Source organism: Tupaia chinensis, unplaced genomic scaffold, assembly GCF_000334495.1.
Source record: "Tupaia chinensis unplaced genomic scaffold, TupChi_1.0 Scaffold000702_1, whole genome shotgun sequence".
Taxonomy (NCBI): Eukaryota; Metazoa; Chordata; class Mammalia; order Scandentia; family Tupaiidae; genus Tupaia; species Tupaia belangeri.
The window spans coordinates 2816924-2830201 of record NW_006160225.1 but is presented as its reverse complement, the minus strand read 5'-3'; positions in this window follow the sequence as shown (position 1 = coordinate 2830201).

The following is a 13278-nucleotide window of genomic DNA, read 5'->3' as shown; positions in this document are numbered from 1 at the left end:
CACTGAAGGTCTGGGGCAATTCTGTGCAAACATCAGCACAATGTTTCTAATTGCATGTGTTCATTTTGTGTCTCTGTGCTACATTTTGATAAGTCCCACAACAGTTCATATGTTCTCATTATTATTATATCTATTACACTGATCTGTGATCAGTCATCTTTGATTTTTCCATTATAATTGATCTGGGGCACCATAAACCATACCCAGATAAGAAGATAAGATTAATAAAAGTGTGTATTCTGACTCCACCAACAGCCTGTTCTCTCTCTTACTCTCCTCAGGCCTCCCTATTCTCTTAGACTCAACAATATTAAAATTATGCCAAGTAATTACAATGCAATGGCCTCTTAGTTTTCACATGAAAGAAAGATTCTCATGTCTCTCAGTTTAAAACAAAAGGTAGAAATGTTTAAGCATAGTGAGTAAAGATGTTGGAAGTCAAGGTAGGCTGAAAGCAAAGCCTCTTGCAACCAATTAGCCATGTTGTGAATACAAAGGGAAAGTTGTTGAAGGAAATTAAGAGTATTTCTCCAGTGAAGCAGGCATGATCACAACGAGAATAAAGCCCAACAGCCTGCCTGCTGATACAGAGAAAGTTTCACTGTTCTGGAGACAAAAATCAAACCCTCCCTTAAACCAATGCCTAATCCAGAGGAATGCCTAATTCTTCAAATTCTGTACGAGATGAAAGAGGTAGGGGAAGCTGCAGAAGAAAAATTTGAAGCTAGTGGAAGTTGGCAAATGGAGACACAAACAAACAAACACATCTCAATAACATTAATAAATGCAAGGTAAAGCAAGTTTGAGAGGACTTCAAAAAATTTGGGGGATAATAGTATGACTATTTTGATACAAAAAAAAAAAATGAACAAACTTGAAATCCCTGCACAGTTATTTCACAATATGAATTTTCTATGAACTTTTTGAAGATCCTTCACAGAAGTTGCAAAAGGTATCCCAGATGATCTTGCTGCTATTGTTGATGAAGACAGCTACACTAAAAAAATAGATTTTCAATATAGACAAAATCATTTCTTATTGCTAAAAGATGCCATCTAAGACTTTCACACAAAAGAAAAGAAGTCAATGCCTGGCTTCAAAAGATAAGCTAACTCTCTTGTTAGGGGTAAAGAGCTGGTGAGGTGAAGTTGGAGCCAATGCTTATTTTCTGTTCCGAAAGTCCTTGGGTCCTTAAATCTACTCTGCCTGTGCTTTGTAAATGGAGCAAAGCCTGGATGATGGTAGATCTGTTGATAGTATGATCTTCTGAATATTTTAAGCCCACTGTTGAGATCTTCTGCTCAAAAGAAATATTCCTTTCAAAATATGACGGCTCCTTGACAATGCACCTGGGCATTCTGATGGAGATGTTCGAGCAGATTCATGTCACTTTCCTGCCTGCCAACACAACATCCATTCCACTGCCCATACATCAAAAAGCAATTTTGACTTTCATGTCCTATTATTTAAAAATACACTATGTAAAGCTGCCGCTGCCATAGCTCTGATGGAGTTGAGCAAAGCAAGTTGAGAACTTTCTGAAAAGGATTCTCCATTCTAGATGCCATTAGGAACTCTTGTGATTCATAGGAGATCAAAATGTCAACCTCAATAGGTGTTGCAAAGAAGTTTGTTCCAACTCTTGAATGACTTTGAGACTTCAGTGGAGGTAGTAACTGCAGATACGGTAGAAATAGCGAGAGAACTAGAATAAAAGGTGGAGCCTGAGAGGTGACTGAATTTCTACAATCTTACAATAAAACCATAATAAATGTTTCTTATGGATGAGCAAAGAAAATTGTTTCTTGGGATGGAATTTATTCCTTGTGAAGATACTGTGAACATTATTAAAAGAACAACAAGATACTTAGAATATGATATAAATTTAGATGATAAAACAGTAGCAGGGGTTAAGAAGATTGACTTCAGGACCAGCAGGTGTCATAATGATTATGTCCCTGGCCTCCCACATTGTCAACTGCAGTTCAAGTCCCGGCCCTGGTGGCTTAAAATTTGTGTGTGTGTGTGTGTGTGTGTGTGTGTGCGCGCGCCCAAAGTCCCAACAGGAGAATGGAGGAGAAGGGATTGCCGTGTGCATACTTAACAGACTACAGTATAGTATAGAAATAACTTTTGTATCCACTATGTGCATTCAGACTATGGAAATATTCATGTGACTCATTTTATTATGATACTCACTTCATTGATTTAGTCTGGAACTGAACTTGAAACATCTCTGAGGTATACCTGTAAGTACTTGGGATTGATGCAAAAATTGGTTTCAATTTAAAGAAAATGATAATTAGTTCCAATCTGGTAGCACAGTTGGTAGTAACCTGATACAGTGCAGGAAGCCACATGGCTAGCTACAGGCCGAGATCCCTGGGTCAGCTTGAACACATGCTGGTCAGCTTGAACACATTGGTTGCTTGAAAAACACAATGTTGGCTTGAAAATATATGTGCTCAAGATCCTGACAAACTTGAAAGCAGAAGAAAGGGGATCACTGAGTGGCAAGACCCTGTTAAGGGTGCCTCTCTCTCTGTTTCTCTCAGGTGACAACATGAGCTCTCTATTCTCTATCATGAGAAAAATAAATAAACTGTTAAAATAATAATAATAATAATAATAATAATAATAATAATAATAATAATAAAGGCATGGCTATAAATTTAAAAATTTAGAAAATAGTCAATGTTCAAGATACCTTTGTTTTTGAATTGTTTGACTTGCTTTGGGTGAGAGAAAAATAGTGTAGAATCAAACAAAATACTTGAAATTATTTAAAATAAAACTTTAAAAAAATATTTATATAAAGTGGGACCTTTTCTCTCTTTCTTTCTTCCTTTTGTTCATTCTTTCTTTCTTTTTTTTATGGACCATAGTTGAGTTTATTTTTACCACCCATCATGCCATGAAATCATAGGGAACAGGTGCCAGAAGCTCAGGCTCCGTCCCATTGGTTCTCACAAAGTCTGCTCTGGGTGGAGCAGGTTTGCACTTCTGTTGATCCCAGGGCCTTTCTCTTTGATTTTCTTCTGTTTCTGGTTATTTTCATTTCAGAAAGCTATCTCTGCTCTTAGGATGCTTAATTTGCTCAATATGCACATTATTCTTTTGGCAATAATCTTGCCCTTAACTTGTTTACAATGACAGCAGCATGCTGGGTAACACTGTAGACTCTTCCAGTTTTGCCATGGTAACATCTGTGGGGCATTCCATTTTGAATAGTACCCATTCCCTTTTTGTCTAAGATATTACCTTTCTTACAGATTCACAGGGCATGTTGCCAAAGGAGCCACTCCATGTTTTCTAAAAGGCCTAGAGAACATATATCAGGTGCCTCTCCTCTTCCCTTTGTGTTTGTCATTTTGGCAAATTACTCAAAGATGGAAGTTCTGGCCAGAAAGACAAAGTGGGACTTTTTCCAATAGCTCCTTTATATTTCTGTGATAACGAAGACTTTTCTCCCCATAGGACACATGTGCATGCTGGAGAGATACAGAAAGAGATAGAGAGTGGGAAAGTGAGAAATCACCCCCAGGGAGGATGGCCCCATGTCACAATCCCATCTCCTCCATTCTCTTCTCTGAATTTTGAGTGTATATGTACATGCCCCAATATGATTTCAAACTTCCAAGGTCAAGCCTTGAACTGAGGTTGCCGTGTGAGATCCAGCATCTTAACCACCAGACTACCTTCTGGTCCCCCAAGTAAGGTCTTTGTAATTACCTAAGGTAATAAAAAATATATATAGGAGCTACTTACACCTGTGAAAAGCAATACTTCACCAAACAAAAAGGAAGAAGGGAGGCGACAGTGGGGGAAGAACAGGAAAGGAAGAAGGAAGGAAAGAGACAGAAGAAGACTGATAGAGACAGAGAGAAAGGGAGAACTTATTCTTTCTTTTTTTCATGCCCCTTTTGAATGTTGCTAGTAGATGAGCAAACTAAAACCAGTAAATGTAAACAACTAAATGTCTTTAAGGCATAGGGCTGAGTGTCTGAATTATTCATTTTTATCTCTATGTTTTGCATTTCAAAGATAAAATTGAAGTATTGAGTAGTCCCATATTCTTACTATCAAACTCCTGATGAATTCTGTTTTTAGGTCAGGAAGAGTAAAATGACACAAAACTAAGATAAACAATGAAGCTAATTAAAAAGAAAAGATCTGCTTTAACATTTGCAATCAACTTTCCAATTTTATAGAACTGATAGTGCAATATATTTTAAAATAGCAGTAAGAAATAAAAACAGCTTATAAACTATCTAAAATCTAGAGCGATATCGAGTAAGGACAAAGTATTTTATACGTTCAAGGTTAATATAGTCTTTCATGTGGGCTAAAAAAGTATCAGCTAAGAGACAGCTAAATCCAAAATTTCAATCAAGATTGTGCTTTTTTAAAGCCTATACTTAAGTCACCTCTGAATTTCGTAAGCTAATTTGTATTTTCTGGGTTGTGATGCTGATATTTAGAATTTGCAACACACTACATATATCATACATATATACTCTATTCTCTGCAGCAACTGATTTTCTTTAAAATATGAAAAATGAGCAGAGAAAATAGATAAGCTTACTATTATAAAACTATGGGTAGAAATAAAAATAAAATTTCCTTAGCCATTTTGTTTTCATATTAATATAAGAAAAGTGTAATAAAAGGTAGATAATTAAAAATCTCTCCTCTAAGCATTATTCTATTCTTGGGATTAACGTTCATTTTTCCTTTTTAATCATTTCAATAATTCTAAATGTGCCCACGTTTGAAGACTGTTTTCTGCATAGTTAAATTATAAAAACTTTCTTCCTTAAAATTTCTGTAAGCTCTTTATTTCTGGTTGAATTATATCTCCATATGAATGATAAGTTAAAAATATGTGTTTGTCAAAATGTGTCTGAAATTTTATGTCACATTCCTGAAACAGCTTTTCTCAGAAATCTGCTGGTAGTATGATATTATACCATAGCAGTGAAGGTCAGAGACTGAAGAATTCAAACTGTTTAACTTCAAATTCTGACTCTGCGACCTCGGGTCAGTTGCTAAATCTCTCCCGACTTCATTTCTTCAGTCTAAAATAAGGATAATGCTGGTAGCAACCTCATCGGGTAATCTTCAGGGAGTAAGGCTGATGACATGCATAAAACACGTGGTGCTATGGAGGGCACCTCAGTGGTTTTTCAATAAATCTTAGCTATTGCTATTTTCAGCTTAGGCCAGGAAGTCAGAGAATGACTCAGGAAGTTTTTCTTTCTTCCATCAGAAAAGTTCAAGCTGCACTATATTCATGCATAGACTAATAATCTGCTTTGTGGTTGAATAACTTCAGCGAAAGAGTAGGAAGAATTTGCTTCATCATTTAAATTTACTTCTGTCAAAAAGAAAACAGTAATATATTCCCATAGAACACATTTTTAAGAAAATGTTTTCATAGTCCAAAATACAAAAGAATCAAAGTAATTTATCTAATATTAGCTCAAATACGTGTAAGTGACAAGGGAAAAGGAAATAGAAAGTGCAGCGGCTGGGCCCCTCTTAGAGGGGGGAAACAGGAAAATGTTTCTATGGCTGCAGCATTATGCGGATGTACCTGAAAAGAGGGAGGGAGATAGGTACAAATCTGGCTAGGAGCTCAGAGAAGACATGTAATATGCCTTGGAGACATAGATATCATTCCAATAGAATACACACACACACACACACACACACACACACATAGTATATAATATATATTTTATATGTATATATCAACATCCCTTGTTTACACTCTTTTGTGGCATGCTATTTCACAACCCATTTGTCCCATTCCTTTGTCTGTTAATTTTTTTTTAACTTGAGCATCCTTCATCCCCATACAATCTCTGGTATCTATCATTAGCCTCTCTATATCTATGGCTACAAATCTTCCAACTTCTGCTGTGCAATGCAAGCATTCATTATAAAGTCAGTAGGGATATACCATGTTTTTCTTTCATAGTCTGGCTTATTATTCTTACCATTAAATCTTCTAGATTTATCCACTTTGTATCAACGGACAGAATGCTGTGCTTATGTTTCATTTTGCTTTATAGCTGAGTTGTATTCCATTGTATGTATATGCCACATATTTTAAATCCAGTCATCAGTTTTTAGATACTTAGGTTGATCCCATGTCTTAGCTATTGTGAATAATGTTGCAGTAAACATGAATGTGCAAGTGTCTTTCTGATGAGTGATTTTCTATCCTTTGAGTAAGTACCCAGGAGAGTGATTACTGTGTCATATGGGAGCTCTATTTGTAAATGTTTGAGGAACCTCCATATTGTTTTCCACAGTGGCTGCACTAATTTACGTTCTCACCAAGAGTGTAGGAGTATTCCCTTTTCACCACAACTCCAATAACACTTGCTGTTCTTTGATCACAACCATTTGAACTGGAGTTAGGTGATATCTCATTGTGGTTGCTTTGCACTTCTCTTATGATAAAAAATGTTGACCATTTTTTCATAAGCTTTTTGGTCATTTGTATGTCTTTCTTTGAAAGTTATGGGTTCAGATCAATTGCTTATTTTTTAATTGGATTATTAGTTTTTATGCAGATGAGCTGCTTGTATTCCCTATATATTGCTGTTAAACCCTTATCTGAAGTATAGTTTGCAAATATTTTCCCCATTATGTGGGTTTTCTCTTTACTCAATTTATCTTCTCCTTCATTGTGCAGAAGCTTTTTAGTTTGACGTAATCTCACTTGCCTATTTTTGAAGTTGTTGCCTGAACTTTAAGGATGTTATTTAAGAAATCTTTGGGGCCAGCAGGTAGCACGGTGTTTAAGGTACTGGACTACCATATGGCTGACTGTAGTTTGAGTTATGGACCCAGTGACTTGGAAATCACACCAGATGCATGTGCATACATGCCCAAAATCCCAGAAGGAGAATGGAGGAGAAGGGATGGCAGCATGACCATCTCCCCAGGGGATGATTTTTCATTTTCCCTCTCTTTCTCTCTTTTTCTCTGGCTAGAGACACACACCCTGTGGCAAAAACAAAACCAAAAAGCAAATTTACCTACTCCAGTGTCTTCAAGGCTTTCTCTTGAGTTTTCCACAAATAGTTTTGAGGGCTTTACACCTAAATATTTTATGCATGTTGAATTAATTTTGTTATGCTTAAAACATTTTTGTTAGAACATTTTAGAGATTTTAAGTCAGAGGAATGAAACTCTCAAAGATACCTGGGTTATTGCTGAAAGATCAAAAGTGACAGCCTGCCTTGGCTGAGTAGTGATCATTTGGGCATCAACTTGTTTTTTTCCCAAATGATATGGTGCTGGACAGTGGTGCAGCAATAACCCATGCTGTGTGAAGCTGACCCACATGTGAATGCTCTAGGTTCATGTCCAGAAAGCTCCCTTAATATGCTAGGCATACATGTTATTTAAGAAATCTTTGGGGCCAGCAGGTGGCATGGTGGTTAAGGCATGGATTTGGGACTGGTAGAAGCTGGGAGCGAAACACAACATCAAGGCCCTATAGGGGCCCCTCTCTTTTTTTCTCTCTCAAAGAAGAAATGAATAAACTTTTTATTTTAAAAAGGATAATTTTAGGTTATAGAATATGTTCAATCCTTGAAAAGATATAATAATATAAGGATATAAAAAAGTCAATATAATCTATAATATATAAAATCTAACACATAATTTGTACTAAAAATATATAACATATAATAATGGAATGTCGCATATAACATAGATATAGATAGATAGATAGATAGAGTGTAACTTTACATTTTAAGGATGAATTCTGGGGTCAGCAGGTGGTGTAGAGGCTGGATTCCCACACTGCTGACTGCAGTTCAAGTCCTGGACCTGGTGGCTTGAAATTCACTGCAGGCACATGTACGGATGTGCATGAATTCCTAAGAGGAGAATGGAGGAGAAAGTACCGCGACATAGCCAATCACCCTGGAGGGTGATTTCTCACTTTGCCTCTCATTGTCTCTGTCTTTCTCTTCTCTAGTGGAAGCAGGGTTTGATTACAAAAAAACTAAAAAAAAAAAAAAAATTTTAAATTAATTCTGACAAAAACCAGGAAATAGACCCCAAAACAAGAAGAACTAGTAACTATATAAATGGTCAAAACAATCTCCATGGTGTTTATCAGTACCAAAGTCATTGTCTTAATTATCTATTGCTTTGAAAAAAAATTATCCCAGAATTTAGCAGCTAAAAACATAGATGTTTGTTATTTCTGTTTCAGAGAAGAGATGTAGGAGAGCCTTGCCTTGGTATTTCTGGTCTTTGGTCAGGTGGTAGTCATCTCAAGGTATGACTATAGCTGAAGGATCTGCTTCTAAACCAGCATTCACAGGTATTCTCAGCCCTCTGTCCCTCAAGGGTCCTTAGACCTAAGGCCTTTCATTTGCTCCTGAATCTTGGCTTTTCCCAACAGAAAGTAAGAAACAGAGCATTCAAGGTGGAAAACAGTGCCTTTTTTAAAATTTTTTTAATTAATTAATTAATTAATTTTTTGGAGAGGTTTTGCTATAGGGTGTGAAAGACAGAGAGAGAGAGACAGAAAGTGAGAAATCACCCCCCAGGGGCAATGGCCACATCACAATCCCTTCTCCTCCTCCATTCGCCTCTCAGGATCTTAGGCACGCATGCACACATACTTGGCGTGAATTTAAGTCACCGGGTCCAGGACTCAAACCACGGTCAACTACATGGGAGTCCAGTGACATAGCCATTATGCCATCTACTGATCCCCACAGTGCTTTTTTATATCTTAGCCTCCAAAATAGTAAGCTATCACTTCTGCCACATTTAAATGGCTAAAAGGAAGTCACTAAGTCCTACTCACCCTCAACAGAAAGAGAATTAGGCTCCTAATATTTTCTTTTACTTCTTTTTCTTTAGAGAAACAGAGAAGAGAAAGAGAAAAAGGAAGAGAAAGAGAAAAAGAAAGAGAAAGAGAAAGAGAAAGAGAAAGAGAAAGAGAAAGAGAAAGAGAAAGAGGAGAAAGAGAAAGAGAAGGAGAAGGAGAAGGAGAAGGAGAAAGAGAAAGAGAGAAAGAGAAAGAAAGAGAGAAAGAGAGAAAGAGAAAGGAAAGGAGAGAGACAAGCTCCCTCAACAGAGTCTCACATCACAATCCCCCAACGTTTCCCAGCAGCCAGGATCACAAACACACCCAACCAATGTGCATAAGACCACCTGGGAACCTAACCTGATCACTTCCATGGCCTCCTGCATTGTGGAGCCTTGTGCTGTCACTGCACTACCATGGTTGGACCAAAGGTCCCATCCTGGAGAGAGAGGTAGCAAATACCTCATGGACGAACAGTCATGTGTCATTCACTGACAAGGATATGTTGAGAAAGGTAAGTCAGACAGTTTCATCATGGTGATAACATCAGAGTGCATTTACACGAGCCTGGACTGTCTAGTCTACTGCACACCTGTGCTGTGTGGCACAGCTTGCTGCTCCCCAGCTACACACCAGCACAGCACGTGACCACACTGGATCCTGTAGATAGCTATAACACAATGGTATTTATGTATCACAACATAGAAGAGGTACAATAAAATATGGTATAGATTAAAAAACAAAGGAAGTGCATCTATAGAGGGCACTTACCATGAGCAGAGCTTGCAGGACTGGACGTTGCTCCAGGTGAGTCAGTGAGTGAGTGAGGAGTGAGTGTGAAGGCTTAGGACATCACTACAGTACTCTGGATAGAGTCATCAAAACTATACTGGTGGGTACTAAATTTATAAATGTGAAATTATCTTCAATAATAAGTTAACATGTGCTTACTGAAACTTTTTACTTTATACACATTCTCATTTTCTTCCACTTTTTATAAAATGCAAACACGTCGAACAGCTGTGCATAACCCATTTTCTTTCTTTATATCTTCATTCTATAAGCTTTTATCTACTTTCATTTATTTTTTAATGATTGAAACTTTTCTTTTAAACTAGAACACAAACATACACATCAGCCTAGGCCTTAACAAGATTGGGATCATCCAAATCACTGTCTTCCACCGCCATATCTTGTCCCACTAGAAGGGTCATGATGAACAAAGCAATGAGAGATTAAAATAAGCACAAGAGAAGATGTTGCAGAGTCACAGAAACAGGAGATGCATGAGGCTGCTGCCAGCATAACACGGCCTACCCCTTTATAGTGAACTTTTGTTTTAAAGTAGAAAGTAAGTAGGGAACCAGCAGTTAGCGTAATGGCTATGTCGTTGGACTCCCACATAGTCGACCGCAGTTCGCGTCCTGGACCCGGTGGCTTAAAACTCAGGGCAGGCACGTATGCCCAAGATCCCGAGAGGAGAATGGAGGAGAAGGAATTGCGGCGTGACCATCCCCCCTAGGGGGTGATTTCTCGCTTTCTGTCTCTATGTCTCTCTGTCTGTCTGGCGAGCGTACACACCCTATAGTGAAAATCTCTCAAAAAAAAAAAAAAAAAAAAGAAAAGAAAAGAAAGTAAGTACAAAAACCAGATCATAGTCTTTCATTATCACCATGTATTATGTACTGTACATAACTGTATGTACTATACTTTTTTTTAGTCTTTTTTTCTGTAGGGCATGCACACTGGAGAGAGACAGAGAGAGAGAAAGGGAAAGTCAGAAATTACCCTCCCCCCACCCCAGGAGAGATGGCCATATCACAATCCCTTCTCCTCTATTTTCTTTTTGGGATTTTGGACATGCATGCACACTCCACTGGCATGATTTACAAACTACCAACTCTGAGACTCAAATTAATGCAGTCAGCCTTGTGGGATCCAGAGCCTTAGCCCCCCACACATGCTGGCTCGCACGCATGTGCTATATTTTTATGACTGGCTGCACACTAGGTTTGCTTACGCCAGTGTCACAACAAATGTAATGTATTGCCTTATGATTTTATGTTGGCTACAATGTCATTTAGTGATAAGAATTTTTCAGCTCCATGGCAATCTAATGGGACTCCCATGTACAAGGAGTCTGTTATTGAGCAGAATGTTTTTATGCAGTGCGTGATTATATTTTTTTACTTTTATTTTGAAGAATTATTTATTTATTTAATCTGTAATTTGACCGGAGAGAGAGAGAGAAACAGAGAAGTGAGAAAACATGCCAACAGGTCTGGGATGCAAACCATGGTCAGCCATGTGGGAATCTAGCACCTTAACTACCACGCCACCTGCTGGTTCCCCTGTAACTGTATTTTAAAACTTGTGAATTGTTAGTGATATGACAAGGAGGAAAGGGCAGTCAAAGTTGTTTTCCTGAGCTTTTGAATATACCAAATGTTCTAAATGAGAACTCTGAGTCTATAGCCAAAATACATGGTGACTAGGGACTAAAACTTCAGAATTATACTGTTAATTAGAATGAATTACCTAAGGAGACAGGCACATTTTTCCAAAATACTAACTAACCAGGTGAATATGAAGAAAATGACAAGACCAAATGCCCAGGTAATGTCTGAAATGAAAAGTTAAAAGAACGCAAGGAATAAAAACTAGGTTTTATTAGAATTATATATTTTTTTTTTTGAGAGATTTTCACTGTAGGGCGCGTGCGCTCGCCAGACAGACAGAGAGAGACATAGAGACAGAAAGCGAGAAATCACCCCCCAGAGGGGATGGTCACGCCGCAATCCCTTCTCCTCCATTCTCCTCTTGGGATCTTGGGCACGCACGCACACGTGCCCGGCGTGAGTTTTAAGCCACCGGGTCCGGGACACGAACCGCGGTCGACTACGTGGGAGTCCAGCGACATAGCCATTACGCTAACTGCTGGTTCCCTAGAATTATATTTTTATAAAACCCGTAAACTTGAAAAGACCCATGGAGGGGCCAGCAGATGACATGGAGGTTAAGATGGCTGGACCCCATGTGGCCAAATGAGATTTGAGTCCTGGACCTTGAAGCTTGAAAAATTCACTGGACACATGTGCATGTGAGCCCCAAATCCTGAGAGAATGGAGAAGAGATTGTGGCATGGCCATTCTCCCATGGGAGATGCTTTCTCACTTTCCCTCTCTCTCTCTTCAGTGAGTGCACTTGCCTTCTAGCAAACAAATAATCAAACAAAATGACCCACTGAGGCAAATGTGGAGTTGAAGATCATGGCTTAAATGAAGAAATAGTCTTTTGTACTAGAATCTGATAAGGGAAATGTATTTCCAAAGATATATTGTAGAAATATGTGTTGGTTAGTTTATTCTGAGACGATGTTAGCACATATGGAGATAATGAAGAAATTAATTAAGTCCTTAATAATTATTTTGATATAAATATCAATGTTAAAATCCATATTGTGATACTTTATGCTCTTCTTGGCAAGTTGTTTGTGTGACATATTCTAAAAATGACCATATTAAATTTATAAGACTAGATTAATGTTTTGGATGGCTTTTAAGTATCGTTTTAATTGCCAAAGAATACATGCACATGTCAGAGAGACAGAGAGGGAGAGGAAGAAAGCACTCCCCACCGGGGCATGGTCACACCATAATTTCTTCTACATTTCTCCATCCTACAGAGATTTGGGGCACACATGTACACTTGTCTGGCATATTTCTCAAGACTCTGGGGCTGGGATTCAAGCTGCATTCAGCCACATGAGATCTGACTCCCTTAACCACTAGGCAATGGCCTGGCTTTTAATTATTTGTAGTCAATTTTTTTTCAAGAATTTTATTTTTAATTTTACCAATTTCTAACCAAAAGTTGCATAAGTATTATTAAAATATAGAGAACATTCATTAACAGATTTATATGACATATAAAAAGAGAAATATAGAACATATAATTCATAGTACATAAACATACATAAGTATTCCTCTCCACAAATACATCCTCTCCTGTGTCAAAAATCTAATGACCAGTTTGGATAAATCTGTACAACACTGCCATATTCTGTAACTAATTTCTTCATTAGGAATAAATATTGTGGCTAAAGTACTAGGAAAAGATTCAAATAAAAGTTTTTTCTGGGACCAGCAGTTAGTGTCATGGCTATGTCACTGGACTTCCATGTAGTTGACTGCTGTTCGATTCCCAGACCCGGTGGCTTAAACTCATGCCGGGAGTGTGTGCGAGCGTGCCTAAGATCACTAGAGGAGAATGGAGGAGAAGGGATTGCGGCGTGGCCATCCCCCCTAGGGGGTGATTGCTCGCTTTCTATCTCTCTGTCTCTCTTTCTGGTGAGTGCATGCACCCTATAGCAAATATCTCTCAAAATTATATATATATATATATATATGTGTGTGTGTGTGTGTGTGTGT